The sequence below is a fragment of the Chenopodium album genome, chromosome 13 (genome assembly GCF_948465745.1).
Source record: "Chenopodium album chromosome 13, dcCheAlbu1.1, whole genome shotgun sequence".
NCBI lineage: Eukaryota > Viridiplantae > Streptophyta > Magnoliopsida > Caryophyllales > Amaranthaceae > Chenopodium > Chenopodium album.
This window is the reverse complement of record NC_137846.1, coordinates 42,196,839-42,211,996: the sequence shown is the minus strand read 5'-3', so window position 1 is coordinate 42,211,996 and position 15,158 is coordinate 42,196,839. Positions and strand designations below refer to the sequence as shown.

The following is a 15,158-nucleotide window of genomic DNA, read 5'->3' as shown; positions in this document are numbered from 1 at the left end:
TTTGAGTTTTGTTACCACTAAAATACACCAGTTTGACTTTTGCTACCCATCTAAATTTTTATTTTATTTTACTACCACCTAAAAGCTAAAAACATATGTTTTGCTACCACTTAACAGAATTGGTTACTATTATTCCTCACCCTACGCACCTTAGAGGAATACAAAACACAGTACATCAGCAATTAACCGCGGCATCTCGCAACCAATCGCAGCAGCAGCGGCGGCATTAAGCAACCAATCGCGATAGCAGCAGCAGCATCAAGCAACCAATCGCTCCGCCAATGCCGATTATGCATGCCACCATCACTTCACTACCAGTAACCTCCAAATAGCCACGTAGTAGCTCCCCTACTTTCTAACTCGCAATAAATCAACCCTCAGCTCATTCAGCACCATGACAGCCCCTTTAATCACCATACGCTGCATTTTGGCTTCACACACGATCCCAGCCACAAATTGAGACCCAAATAAGTGCGAGCAGGTGGTTCACGCGGGGACCACCCAAAACGGTTAAAAATAAAACCCTAAAACCCGTTTATGGTGGTTTTAAGGGTTAGGTTTAGGGTTATGAGTGCTGATTTTTGGGTGGGGGGAAGAGAGGGGGTGGGGTCACCGGCGCCGAAAGTCGGCAAATAAGGGGGAAGGGGTGGCTGATGGGGAGCACAAGGGGTGGCAATGGTTGGGTTTTTTAAAATTTTTTTAAAAGTTTTTTCTTTTTTTTAAAAAATAAATTATATCATTATTTAATAAGATAATAGGCCGCACTTAATGAAACTGTAATGGATTCTGTTAAGTGGTAGCAAAAGCTATATTTTGTAACTTTTGAAGGTAACAAAATATAAAATTTTATATAGGTAGCAAAAGTAAAAATAGGGTGTTTTGGTGGTAGCAAAACTCAAAATTTCCTATTTTTAATTTCCTCCTGATAGTTTTATACCTGTATTTTTAATTACGGTTCATGCTACTTAATTTCGTCCTCTCTAATCTTATGAAAAATTTTCAATCTTCCATTATGAAAAACGGAAAATACATTATTATTTATCCCTGTCATTCATAACAACTCGTGCATTGTATGGATCAAAGTGCTAGTTTGTTTCATAAGGCATTTGGATGGTGCAATTATCATAAGGTGCAGCCAGACAAGGTTCATCAGGCGCACATATTCTTGAAACTACGGCAAATAATTCTTGCAACTACGGCAAGTATTAGCTTATCGTCCTTCACGGTGTGTAGTTTTTTTTTTTGTGAAACATTACGGTATGTAGTCTGTTTGTGGAGTTTAAAGAGTGGGCAAAAACATACATTTATTCATTTTTAACAACTTTATTAAATTATTATACATTTTGAAATATGGAATAATTTTTAAATATTTGTTTAGATCTGAAGAGATTTGTTGAACAAATGAGTACGTTACTTTAGACAAAGACAACCCAATTTCCCATTTACCAAATTAGTATGTAACATTCATGCATGATCAAATCAAGGGATCTCCAATGTTCATCCTTATCTATTTAGAGCTAGACTTGGGGGCTTGATCCTTACTTTATTAGTCTACGTAGCCTACAAGTCACCATCATTTGACACTTCTCAAAATATTTTCAACAACTTTAGCCATTGCAGCCTAACCGTAGTGTCACTTTCACACACATCACAAATACATAGCTAAAATAACCCTTCCCTTAGGAACCCTTTGTCATGAAATCTTGATACAACTTTGAAGCACGCCTTATCATCTTAGAATCACTCATTATCATAGTCATCATTGTACCACGAAGTATGAAGTACTTAGCCTCCGCGCTTTAGTTACCCTAATACTTTCATCATCTATTCATAAATTGAGATAGCCTAGGATGCTACAATCCTTGCACCATGAGATAAAACGATCAATGTATACACTTGATGAAGCTCATTCAACATGCGCCATCACTTGATTCATTCTTTTCATCTTTTCCTTTTTGATGAAGTTCGAAAACTTCATTTTTCACCAACACTTCACCTTAATTCCTTTTCACATCTTTCTTTTTCCGGGGGAAAGTTGGTACCCTCCACAATGACAGAAAATTTTTCCTTTTGCTTTTCTATTTCGAGTTACACGAGCACAATGCACACACAAGTCATGCACATTGAGTCATTTCATGTCATTGCATCGAGTTCAGTCTTTACACGTGTTAAAGCACATTGAGTTGAGTTGATCCAAAAACATATTGAGTCACACAATGAGTCAAGTGACACCAGGCCTTGGGTCAACCTCAAGACAATTATAAAGATGAGGAAAGTCCTATAGTCTAAGAATATAGATGCAGGTACACTAAGTCCTTAGCTAACGAGCAAAATCTACAATAGAATTGAGGTAATTTGATTGAGTGCAAATGAACGAAAAGATATAAGCAACAACAGCAATGCTGAACGAGCAGAGAGAGTTAAAAAACTCTTACTTTGATTCTAGCGCAGCGCGATAGAAATAACACATCACAATACACCCTAATGTGGTGCGATACACTTTGACGCAGCGCGATAAACCTGTCGCTACGCGATGGCTCTGATTTCGCCTATGTCAGCCTTTGATGGTCCCACAACTTGGTTGGTTGTTCCATGACTAATCCATTTGATCCTCTTAATGAGCATTTGATTCTTTTGAGTAACTGACAAATATTTAATTTGATTAGTAATCGGCCCAATTACAGTTTTGATTGACGATCGGCTTGGTGACGATCACAATTTGATTACATATTTGAAATCACACCTTTAATTAGTGATCAGTCTGATTGCAGTTTTGATTGATGATCGGCCTGATGATGATCACATTATTGATTAAAAACATTTTAGTATTGATTATGATCACAAAGGATTCCTAGGATTGGAATATTTCTACGGGATTCAATATAAAGCTTGGAGAATCTTAAGATATGATTCTTGTAGTGGAATTTCCAAAGATGGAAGGTCTATTACTTCTCGGAGTGAAGACAAGAAAATTTGAAGACATAAGGTGAAGAAATCTTCGATAGGGTGCTCTAGATTAAGGGGTCTGTCATTTGATTTGAGAAGGACGGTTAGGGATAAAGCGATTTTTGGTATCTTTCGCTATGATTGGTAAAGGTGATCAACATTGGTGGGCCCGATCTGACCTGAAAATAGGTCGGGTTTGGGTAAGCTAAAAAACACATTTTTAGTTAAAAAGCCCGAATCCGGCCCGAAAAGCCTGCTTTGGCCCAATAATCCCACTACTTTTTTACGGGTTTAGGCACGAGGAAATGTGTTAAGGCCCGCCCTGACCCAAATTTTGATCACCTTTAATGATTGGGAAGGTTATCATTTGATTTGAGAAGGACAGTTTGAGATGAAGCGGTCTTTTGTAGCTTTCGCTATGATTGGGAAGGTTATCATTTGATTTGAGAAGGGCGGTTCGTGATAAAGCAGTCTTTGATAGCTTTCTTTATGATTGGGGAGGTTATCATTTGATTTCAGAGGAACGGTTCGAGACGAAGCAGTCTTCGATAGCTTTCGCTTTGATTGAGGAGGTTATCAATTGATTTGAGAAGATGGCACGAGATGGGCGATCTTCGACGACTTTTGCTAAGATTGTGGGGGTTGTCACTTGATTTGAGAAGATGGCACGAGATGGGCGATCTTCGACGGCTTTAGCTAAGATTGTGGGGGTTGTCGCTTGATTTGAGAAGATGGCACGAGATTGGCGGTCTTCGACAACGTTTGCTATGATTGTGGAGGTTATTAATTTGATTTGAGGGGATCGGTTCGTGATTAAGTGGTGTTCGACGATGTTCGCTATGATTATGGAGGTTGAAGATGGCACGAGATGGGTGGTCTTCAACGACGTTTACTATGATTGTGGAGGTTGTCACCTAGATTTGAGAAGAGCGGTTTGTGATGAGGTGGTCTTCGACGACGTTCGCTATGGTTGTGGAGATTGTCACCCTGATTTGAGAAGATGGCTCATGATGTAGCGGTCTTCGACGACTTTCTCTAAGATTGCAGATGTTGTCACCTTGATTCGAGAAGATGGCTTATGATGTAGCGGTCTTCGATGGCTTTCGCTAAGATTGTGGAGGTTGTCAAACAAAATACAATGAAAGATGTTACCTAGAGGCGTGTACTCGATGGTGCAAGATACGCGTTTCTAACTCCTTTATTTGTATAACTAATGCTAGTTTGCAGGTATCGGCGTTGCAAAGAATGATTTGAGATCGCAAAATGTTCTTAATCAAGCTCCATCCCTATCGACTGCACTGACTTTTGTTTTCGAAACTTATGTTTCTCCAAACTTAGTCAAAGTGGGGGCTTCTATAGATACCTGATTGTGTCTCCCCAAAAACCAAACCCAGTGATGAGTACCTATCACGTCTTTGATTATCGAGTAAGGTGAAATGTTGAACAGTCTCATGAATTTCCCCTTTTCTAAAATGTTTTAAGTCAAAATAATTCATTTCGTATTTCTAATATCATTCATTTTGTGTCCTATTTATGAAAAAATCCAAATCAGTTTATTTTGGTCCATAATCTTGGTCCAATAGTTATGTAATTGAATAGAGCTTAAAAAGAGCTTTCCATTGATATATTATAAGCCCAATTACGAGTTATAACAAGGAAGTAATGGTCAAAATACTAAACTGGGCCTTATACGAGCTTTATGTGCAGACCCAATGATCATGGGGAGGGTCCATTAATCTTAATTATATTCCTAAACTAATTAGGATTTATTAGGATTTTCTAGAAGTCTCTACAAGGTTTTAATCAATCTTTTTCAAAAGATAAAGATGACAAGAGGAAAATGTAGGTCGTTATCTACCTCTCCCTAGAGCCAAACTTAATTTGTAAACACTCGACCAACCTTAATACAAGTATATGGTAAGTCAAGGGTCGAACCCAAAGGAATGAGTAGGAACGATGCTATAGCCTATGTCAAGCTAAATCGAAGAATATAAATGGTAGTGGTTGGTAACTAAAATGTCAAAAAACTAACAAATCGAAGAATTCAATGTGCTAAACACTAGGGATATAGGTTCCACATGCAAGCTCAATGATTATGCTAATTGAAGGATCACTCAATCAATTCAAACATTACAAAGGACAAACAAGAGTTGTAACCAAAGGAATTCAAGAGATATCTCCTATAAGCCAAGCTAGGGTTCACTATGAATGGCTAACTAGGAAAATCACAATCAAATTCAATCAATTAAAGCAATTCTCAAATCAAGGGTTCATGTCATTGAAATTTCCAATGCAATCTAGATTAATCTTATAGGTTGATCACTCCTAGTCTAATTAATCACATGCACTACTATGTCAACCAATTTAATTGCTACATTCAAATCAATTTAGCATCATCAACTAGCAAAAATCATTAATCAAGCATGCTTCCTTTTCTCCCTAGCAACTAATCTACTCACTAAACATGGTGAAATTAAGAAATAAAACAAATTCAATCAAATTCATATTCATTTAAAGCTTAATCAAAATAAAATCAATCAATCAACAAATTCTAGAGCAAGGAATGTAATCTCAATCAAAATTCAAGAAACTAGAAGGAATTGCATTAAAAGTAAATCAAAGGAAAGAAATCTTACAAACATTCATTGAATTGAAGAAGGAATTTCAAGATCAAATTGAAACCTAAGATCAAATTCAAGTACAAACAAGTAAATCTTAAGCTTCTCTCTCTACTTTCTCTCTCTACTATTTCTGGAAAAATTCAATCTCTAGTACAAAGTTAAGTTGTTCTAAAAAAGAAAGTCAAAAGCTATAAATAGGAAAATTGAGCGAAGGGGACCGCACAGGCCGTGCGCACGCACTGACCAGCCGCGCGCGCGCACAGCTGGGTCTGCGTGCACGCACCCCTGTGCCGCGCGCGCACCCCTGTGTGGTGCACGAGGCCTTGGCTCCTTCGCTTTCTTGATCAAACTCCGTGCTCCCAAACATCCCCATCATCAGTGCACTCGAGATGATGCTCGCGAACAAGGCAGTCCCAAAATGAGCAAATTGACTTGATTATTCAACTACAAAACACAAATAAAACAAAGAGAGAAAGCATAACAAAGTAAAACTAAAACTAAAACTATGAATTATCAAATAAAAATATGAAAAACTAGTAAAAACTAATCGAGAACTAAAGGGAATTATAAAAATGGAAAATCAAATAAAACTAAGAGAATTATATGAAAATGATGAAATAAAATAAAGAAAATGAACGTAAATCTTATTCTTTTGAGCGCCATAAACGACGCTCATCAAATTCCCCCAAGCTAAACTTTTGCTCGTCCTCGAGCAAAACAAAATCAAACCCAAGGGAAAATGATGACACTACTCAAGCAAAGAAAGAAACAAGAAAATTAGAGAAGATGAGAATATACATTAACTCACTTTCGCAGGAATCACGATCAATTTTAGCAACTAAAGACAAGCCATTTAAACTCCTAGATCGCTCTAGAGGACGAGTGATGCTCTCGTAAAGGTTTCCAAAGAGGTTAACCTATAACAATTTTTATTAAAAAGGAGGCAAAGCAAAAAAGAAAAGAAAAAAAAGTTTAAAACCTCGAAAAGAAAATAAATGCTTATACAATGGACTTTTGCACATGATCAAGGCACGAAGGATATCAAACTTTCTAAAACAACAATGGTAAGCACGTTTTAAGATATCGAGGGTTGATTGAAACATAGGGTATGCTAAGCGTAGAGAACTAATGAGGCGCAATCCACTTTCATCCCAACCAATCTAACCGCGTTCTCCCTAATGGCTTCAAATCTTCCCTTAGTAAGAGTCTCTATGGTTCCACGAAAGAACAGGAAAAGAATAAAATTTGAGGGTTCTCGACATCTTGACCTTGCATCCCTTTTCCTTAGGCTTTAACTCATAATGCCCTCCTCGGTATATGACTCAACCACTAGGTCGAAAGGACTTTCCTAAAGGTTGTAACGTAAGGGCAAAAGGTTAGGGGTAGGCTTAAAATTTAGAATTTGGTGGTACACCTAGGTTATGAAGCAAAGGTTGGTCACACCTCGACATCAAAACCAAGAAGCCACCAAACAAAAACAAACTAATACCCCCAAGCTTATTCAAAGCTATATCCACAAGCATATATACAAAAAGCGTAAACGCTTATCCCCCAAGCGAAAAGGAAGCATTGTTCTCAATGCTTGAAAAGGGAAAAGAATCACATCAAATTGTTTGTTTTGGAATTATTATTATTATTATTATTATTTTATTTTTTTTCATTTTCACTCTTTTTTTTTGTATTATTCACTTTATCAAAGCAATTGTCCTCGCCTCTTTTAACTTTGGACGGCTTTTTCATTATGCATTTATTATGTCCTTGCCTTTTTTAAAACTTTGGACAGCTTTTTCATTTATTCATTAGCCATTATTCACAATATATACAAAAGACGAGTTTTCTTACAAATAAAACCAATATCCAACTTTACAAACCACAAACACCAAAAGCATGACCAATTGCTTCACAAAAACCAAAAATAGAACAAAAAGAAACAAAAGGCTCAAAGTTCTAAATATGTGGCTTGAAAAGAAGGGGAAAGGCTCAAATGGTTAGCAAGATGGCAAATGTAAACCCAATGAACTAAAAAGAAAGAAGAAAATCCTAGAAATGAAAAATTACCACCCCGAAAAATGGCCTTTGTCCTTCCTAGTTGGTTCGGTCTCGTGTTTGAGAATTATGCGTCAAGATTCAAGATTAGGAATGCAAAGGTGAAGGATCCACACCGCACAATAAAAAATGTTGAAGGCTTGAAAAAGAAAAATCCTCACACGGTTGTAGCTAAAACTTACTAAAGGTGCCAAATACACCAAAGGAAGCAACTCCGTCTTACCACAAACCAAAAGAATCCGGCTTCAAGGCCCCAAAAGGTCTAAACCGCTACCTTAGCATACCCTATCCTAGAGTCAACAAAAGATACTCTCAAACCGTGCAAACCATTGTTTTTAGGAAGAAAAATAGCCAATGTGCAAGTTCAAGTGGTACTAAGTCCAAAGTAAAAGCCAAAAGATGAAGAAAGAAAAGCAATGCCTCAAAAACATTTTATTCATTTTCACAAATACAAGTTATGTTTGTTTTTTTATTTTTATTTTTATTTTTATTTTTTATTATTTTAATTTTAACCTCAACACAAATTCTCAAAATTTCGAAAAAACCCCAAAATTTTCGAAATTTGGGTTCGAAAATCCAGAATTTTTTGGTAAAACTCGAAAATGAAATGAGTTTAATGTAATTTGATGTTAGAATGAAAATAAAAGAGGTGAAATTGATATGATTTTGCAAGAAAAATAATAGGGTTTGATGAGAGAATGAAGTTGGGAAAATTGGGCAAAAGTCGGGGAGAGAGAAAGGAGAAATAAGGTTGGTGCGTTTTGGGGTTATAAGGGGGCGTGGCGCGCGCCTGGCTGCTGCGGCTGGTGCGTGCGTGCAGGAGCTTGGTGCGTGCGCACCAGCGACAGAGGGGGGGGGGGGCTGTTCTTGCTTTGGGCTGCGACGATTGGCCAAAAATCTCTGCCTACCTGGAGGTGCGTGCGCACCAGGTAGGGGCTGGTTTGGTTCAAAAAATCAGGCTAAACTCTGACCCCTGTGGTGCGCGCGCGCAGGGATAGGGTGCGTGCGCACCAAGGGGGTAAGGGGATGGTTCAAAAACCGTCAATTTTTTTGTCAAAGTTAGCGAAAAAATTTCTGACCCCTTTGGTGCGCGTGCACCAAGCAAGAATATTTCGGCCATGAATATACTCTCGTGTTTGCATAATTAGATATTTGAAAGCGCATTCAAAAAAGAGTAGAAAATCAATAAAAATGCAAACATGAGAGCATAAAACCCCAACAAGCTTCCCACCTAAACTTAACCAAACCCCGAAAAAGCTTGAAATAACACCAAAATTGTTGGAAATTTTCTTCAATCCAATCTCATGGTACCTAAAATCAAGAAAACAAACAAAAATAAAGGGGGAATAAGAAAAATTCTCAAGGATAAAAGAAGTATAGAAAATCGGGAAATCAAAGGAAAAAGGTTAGAAAACCGGGTTGCCTCCCGGGTAGCGCTTGTTTAACGTCATAGCTCGACGTCCTCCACCAATTAAGGTGGTTGTCGGAAAAGCAATGAGTGAACAACGCCAACAAAAGCACCGTCGAAATACTTCTTGAGACGATGGCCATTGACCTTAAACGGAGAAGAAGAATCCATCATAGAGACCTCTACAACACCACTTGGAAAAACATTCTTGACAAAATAGGGACTGCTCCATCTTGACATGAGCTTTCCGGGAAACAACATCATTTTTGAATTGTAGAGAAGAAACTTATCGCCAACACAAAAATCTTTCTTCTCAATAAGCTTGTCATGTGTTTCCTTGGAACGAGATTTGTACGCACTAGCACAATCATAAGCATCAAACCGAAGCTCCTTTAGCTCATTAAGATCTAACCACCGTTTCTCCCCCGCACTTTCCAAGTCAAAATTTATCTTCTTGATTGCCCACAAAGCACGGTGTTCAATTTAAACCGAGAGATGGCATGACTTGCCGTAGACTAGGCGGTATGGAGTGGTACCTATGGGGGTCTTGAAAGCCGTTTGATAGGCCCAAAGAGCATCATTCAACTTATCCGACCAATCCTTTCGATTTCTCGCAACCGTCTTTTCAAGGATAAGTTTGATTTGACGATTAGAGACTTTCACGAGATCGCTCGATTGGGGATGATATGGGAGGCCGAATCTTTGATGAACTCCATGCTTCCTCAACATCTTTTGGAAGGCATGGTGGATAAAATGAGAACTGTTGTCGCTTATCACCGCCTTTGGTACCCCAAATCTTGGAAAGATTATCTTCTTAAACAACTTCATAACCACCTTGTGGTCATTAGTTGGGGAGGCAATGGCCTCAACCCACTTAGACACATAATTGACCGCCACAAGAATATATTGATTTTCGAAAGATGAGGGAAATGGTCCCATAAAATCAATACCCCACACATCAAACACTTCCAACTCAAGTATGGGTTGTTGAGGCATTTCATTTCTCTTGGAGATGTTCCCAACTCTTTGACATCGGTCACATGTCTTGACAAAGCCCCATGAGTCCTTAAAGAGATGTGGCCACCATAAATCGCATTGAAGGATCTTAGTGGCGGTCTTAGAGACACCCATATGGCCCCCGCTTGGATTCGAATGGCACATATTCAAAACACTAGCCACCTCTTCGTTTGGCACACAACGTCTAAGTAAGCCATCGACCCCTCTCTTGTATAAGATGGGATCATCCCACACATAATGCCTTGCCTCTATCTTGAGCTTCTTTCTTTGGTTCTTAGAAAAGGAAGGAGGAAACTCCCCACATGCAAGAAAGTTCACTAAATCGGCAAACCATGGGAGCTCCTTTGCTTCAATAGCATACAAGAAATCATCAAGCATCCTATCCTTAATTGGAGAACCATCATCATGAGTTTGAGAATCTTCTAAACGAGAAAGATGATCCGCCACAACATTTTCCGCTTCTCTTTTATCCCTAATCTCAATGTCAAAGGTTTGGAGCTCAAGAACCCACCGAATCAACCTTGGCTTGGACTCTTTCTTGGCAAAAAGATACTTGAGAGCTGCATGATCCGTGAAGACAATGGTTTTGGAACCCAATAGATAACAACGGAACTTCTCAAAAGCATGAACTATAGCCAAGAATTCCTTCTCCGTTGTAGTGTAATTCTGTTGAGCTCCATTTAGAGTCTTGGACATATAATAGATCACATGAAGTTTCTTGTCCACTCTTTGACCCAAGACACCTCCTATTGCCGAATCACTTGCATCACACATCAACTCAAATGGTAATCCCATCTTGGAGCTTGAACAATAGGAGTAGAGATTAGAGCTTTCTTCAACTTATTGAATGCCTCCAAACACTTATCATCAAACACAAAATCGGCATCTTTTTGAAGAAGATCATTGAGGGGCTTTGCAATGAGCGAGAAATCCTTGATGAATCTTCTATAAAACCCGGCATGCCCTAAGAAAGATCTCACTCCCTTTACATTCACCGGAGGTGGAAGCTTTTCAATGACTTTAATTTTAGCTTTATCCACCTCTATCCCCTTGTGAGAGATCTTGTGGCCAATGACTATGCCTTCTTTCACCATGAAGTGACATTTCTCCCAATTCAAGACCAAGTTCACCTTTTCACACCTTGCAAGACATTTTTCAAGGTTTTCAAGGCATGCCTCAAATGAAACACCTCTTACGGAGAAGTCGTCCATAAAAATCTCCATCTCCTCTTCCAACATATCTCGAAATATACTCATCATGCATCTTTGAAATGTCGCGGGAGCATTGCAAAGGCCGAACGACATTCTCCTATAAGTAAATGTACCATATGGACAAGTGAAGGTTGTTTTTTCTTGGTCATCCGGGTGGATAGGGATTTGGAAAAATCCCGAATAACCATCAAGAAAACAATATAATTTGTGCATTGTTAGTCTTTCAAGAATTTGATCAATAAAAGGAAGGGGGAAACGATCTTTCTTTTTAGATGTGTTTAGACCTCTATAATCTATACACATCCTCCATCCCGTGACCGTCCTCGTCGGAATGAGCTCACCTTTCTCATTCTCAACGACGGTCATACCTCCCTTCTCTGGGACAACGTGAACGGGAGAGACCCACCTAGAACTAGAAATGGGGAATATGATTCCCGCATCCAAAAGTTTGGTGATCTCCTTTTTCACTACCTCTCCCATTTGCGGGTGTAGCTTTCGTTGCCTTTCAATAGAAGGTAAAGCACCCTCCTCAAGAGTTATGTGATGTGTACATAAAGCGGGGCTTATACCTTTGAGGTCATCAATGGTATAACCCAAAGCACTTTGGTGCTTTTTCAAAACACCACACAACTTTTGAGCTTGATGCTCACTCAAAGAAGAGCTAACAATCACGGGAAAAGTGGAGTTGGGTCCCAAAAATTCATACCTAAGGTGTGATGGAAGAGGTTTGAGCTCAACCGTTGGAGCACCTTTACCTTTTTTCGATGTTGCCACTTGCAATGCTTCTTGGCCAGAAATGCTCAAACACATTTGCTCTTCAACATCCTCAAAGCTTCCATTGAGAAAATCTTCATACAAACCCATCTCCTTGTTAGGAGTACCTATCTTTTCCTTATTCAACAAAACATTCTCAAGAGCATCGTTAGAAGTGAGCAATTGCTCATGCATAGAAGACACAACATGATCGAGAGAATTAATCAACATACAATTTTCTAAAGAAGAACTTGGATACTTTATGCTATCATTCAAGTCAAATTCTCTAACCTCATCCCTTACTTTGAGCGAAATTTTAGCACTTTTCACATCTATCAAAGCACCCAAGTAACAAGGAATGGTCTCCCTAGAATGATAGAAATATTAGCATCTTCATCCATCTCAAGAACAACAAAATCTACCGGAATAACAAATTTCCCAACCCTCAAAGGAACATCGTCTACCTTAACCTTAGGAAACTTAATTGACCTATCGGCCAATTGCAAAGTGATGTTAGTAGGTAAGAGTTCCCCTAGCTCAAGTCTTTGGTACATCGAGTATGGCATGAGGCTAACACTAGATCCTAGGTCACACAAGGCATTCTCAATTTGCATTTTATAAATGGCACAAGGGATGGAAAAGTTTCTAGGGTCTTTTAGCTTAGGTGGCATCTTGTTCATTATGATAGCACTACAATTCTTGGTCAAGTTCACCGTCTCTACACCATCACATGTCCTCCTACCACTCAAAATGTCTTTGAGGAATTTTGCGTAGTTGGGCATTTGGGTGACAACTTCGGTAAATGGTAGAGAAAGGTGAAGTTGCTTAAGCATGTAAATGTATCTTCCAAATTGTTCATCTAACTTGTGTCTCATGAATTTTTGTGGATAAGGAAGCTTGGGTTTCACAATCTCTTTCCCCACTCTCACCTCACTAGGCTTCTCAATCTCAACCTCACTCAAAGATGCACCATCTCTATCATCTTCAACCAAAACCTCTTGTGTGCCCTCTTTGGTCTCACTCTTCCTAGGCAAACTCTCCTCAAGAATCTTACCACTCCTTGTGACAATAGCATTAACCGGTCTATTGGGATCTAAGCATTGGGAAGGAAAAGAAGAAGGACTAGCATGGTTTTTCAAAGCATTAGCAAGTTGAGAAATTTGGTTTTCAAGCATCTTATTATGAGTCATCATTTCATTAAATTTCTTCTCACTTACGGTCATGTAAGTGTTCAACAACTTTGTTTGATTTTCAATGATTTCTTCCAAATTTGTTCTATGTGAAGAAGAAGAGGATTGAACATAGGAATTATCATTTTGGGCCTTTGGAGCAAATTCGGGTGGAGGGCCTCTTTGAGCATTGTTTTGAAAATTGCCTCCACCTTGATTGTTCCAATTACCCCTATTTTGATTTTGACCATAACCTTGATTATGGTTACCACTACCTTGATTATGATTCCCATAACCTTGGTTTTGATTACCATAATTTTGGTTTTGATTTTGGCTACTATAACCTTGATTGTTATAGTTACCTCGAGAACCTTGGTTCCTATAAACACCACCTTGGTTATAGTTGTCCAAATTGCCATGATTGTTGTCATTCCTATTCCATTGACCTCTTTAATTCTCAAACCTAGAATCATGATTATTTGACACAAAGTTCACATTCTCATTCACATTTCCATCTTGATCATCACAAACATCCATACATGCATGAGGGCAACTAGAAACATCATGATCATACGACCCACAATCATCACAAAACAAGCATCCACTAGGCATGTTAGTTGAAGAAGGAAGGGGTTGAGAATTAGAAGACATACCTCTCCCCTTAGATTGGGATGGAAGACTTGAAACTTGGTAGGTAGCACTTTCCAACTTTGCCTTGATAGCGGACACCTCCTTCCCCAAGTTTGTCATTTGTGAGGATAGATGGTTGATTGCATTTAGATGATCAACCGAGTACACCAAAGAGATACTCTTGCTAGTTGACTCTCTTTCTCCATCTTTCCAATCTCTATAATACCTCACTACGTCTTCAATTATGTCCACCACTTCCTCTTCCGTTTTGTTCATGATACGACCTCCGGCTCCTCCATCTAAACATGATTTTCCTTGAGGGCTAAGGCCTCCATAGAAGATTTGAATGATTTGATAGGTTGGAATTCTATGATGAGGACATTCTCTTTGATACTCTTTGTATCTCTCCCATGCTTCATAGAGGCTCTCGCTTGGCTTTTGCTTGAAACCTTGAATCAAAGCTCTAGCCTCCGCCGTTTTCTTTTGAGGATAGAAACGGGATAGAAATTCCTTGGTAACCTTGTCCCATGTCCTTAGAGAATTCGGCTTAACCTCCTTGTCTAGCCATTCCAAAGCACGCCCTATGAGAGAAAACGGAAAGAGCTTGAGGTGGATGAATTCTTAGGAGATTCCGTTCACCTTGATAGTATTGCAATATTTCTCGAACTCCTAGAGATGGTTTAGTGGGCTTTCATTCTTGGCCCCACTAAATTGTCGCCTCTCTATCAAAGTGATCATTGCCGGTCTTATTTCAAAATCATTTGCCGGTGTTGTAGGTGGAGCAATTCCACTCTCAAATCTATATGCACCGGGAATCCCCAATTCTTTCAATGCCACTCTCGGTTTTTCTCCCAATCTTGCTTGTTCTTCTTATTGTGGTTCTTCTTCACTTGAAATGCTAGGGCTCAAAGATCGTCTAGCACCCCTCAACCTTGCAATAGTTCTCTCAATTTCCGGATCAAATGGCACTAGTGAATGATCACGTGCTTTATGCATAAAATCTCAAAAGAAATGGTTAGTAGCACGGCTACAAATGTAGCCTAAAAGAAAATCTTTTTGTATTTTCAATTAAAGGTGAAATAGACTCAACACCTATAACAAAGCACCAATATCATTCCCCGGCAACGGCGCCAATTTTGACAATAGGAAAATGTAGGTCGTTATCTACCTCTCCCTAGAGCCAAACTTAATTTGTAAACACTCGACCAACCCTAATACAAGTATATGGTAAGTCAAGGGTCGAACCCAAAGGAATGAGTAGGAACGATGCTATAGCCTATGTCTAGCTAAATCGAAGAATATAAATAGTAGTGGTTGGTAACTAAAATGTCAAAAAGCTAACAAATCGAAGAATTCA

The 15,158-nt window shown here is 38.9% G+C and overlaps 1 non-coding gene across 1 annotated transcript; it reads left to right on the top strand.

Moving 5' to 3' along the window:
• Positions 1 to 14,165: 14,165 nt before the first annotated feature.
• LOC145577235 (small nucleolar RNA R71) lies at positions 14,166 to 14,271 on the top strand. Its single transcript, XR_014098699.1, has one exon. It is a non-coding gene; the product is annotated as a small nucleolar RNA R71 (small nucleolar RNA).
• Positions 14,272 to 15,158: the final 887 nt, after the last annotated feature.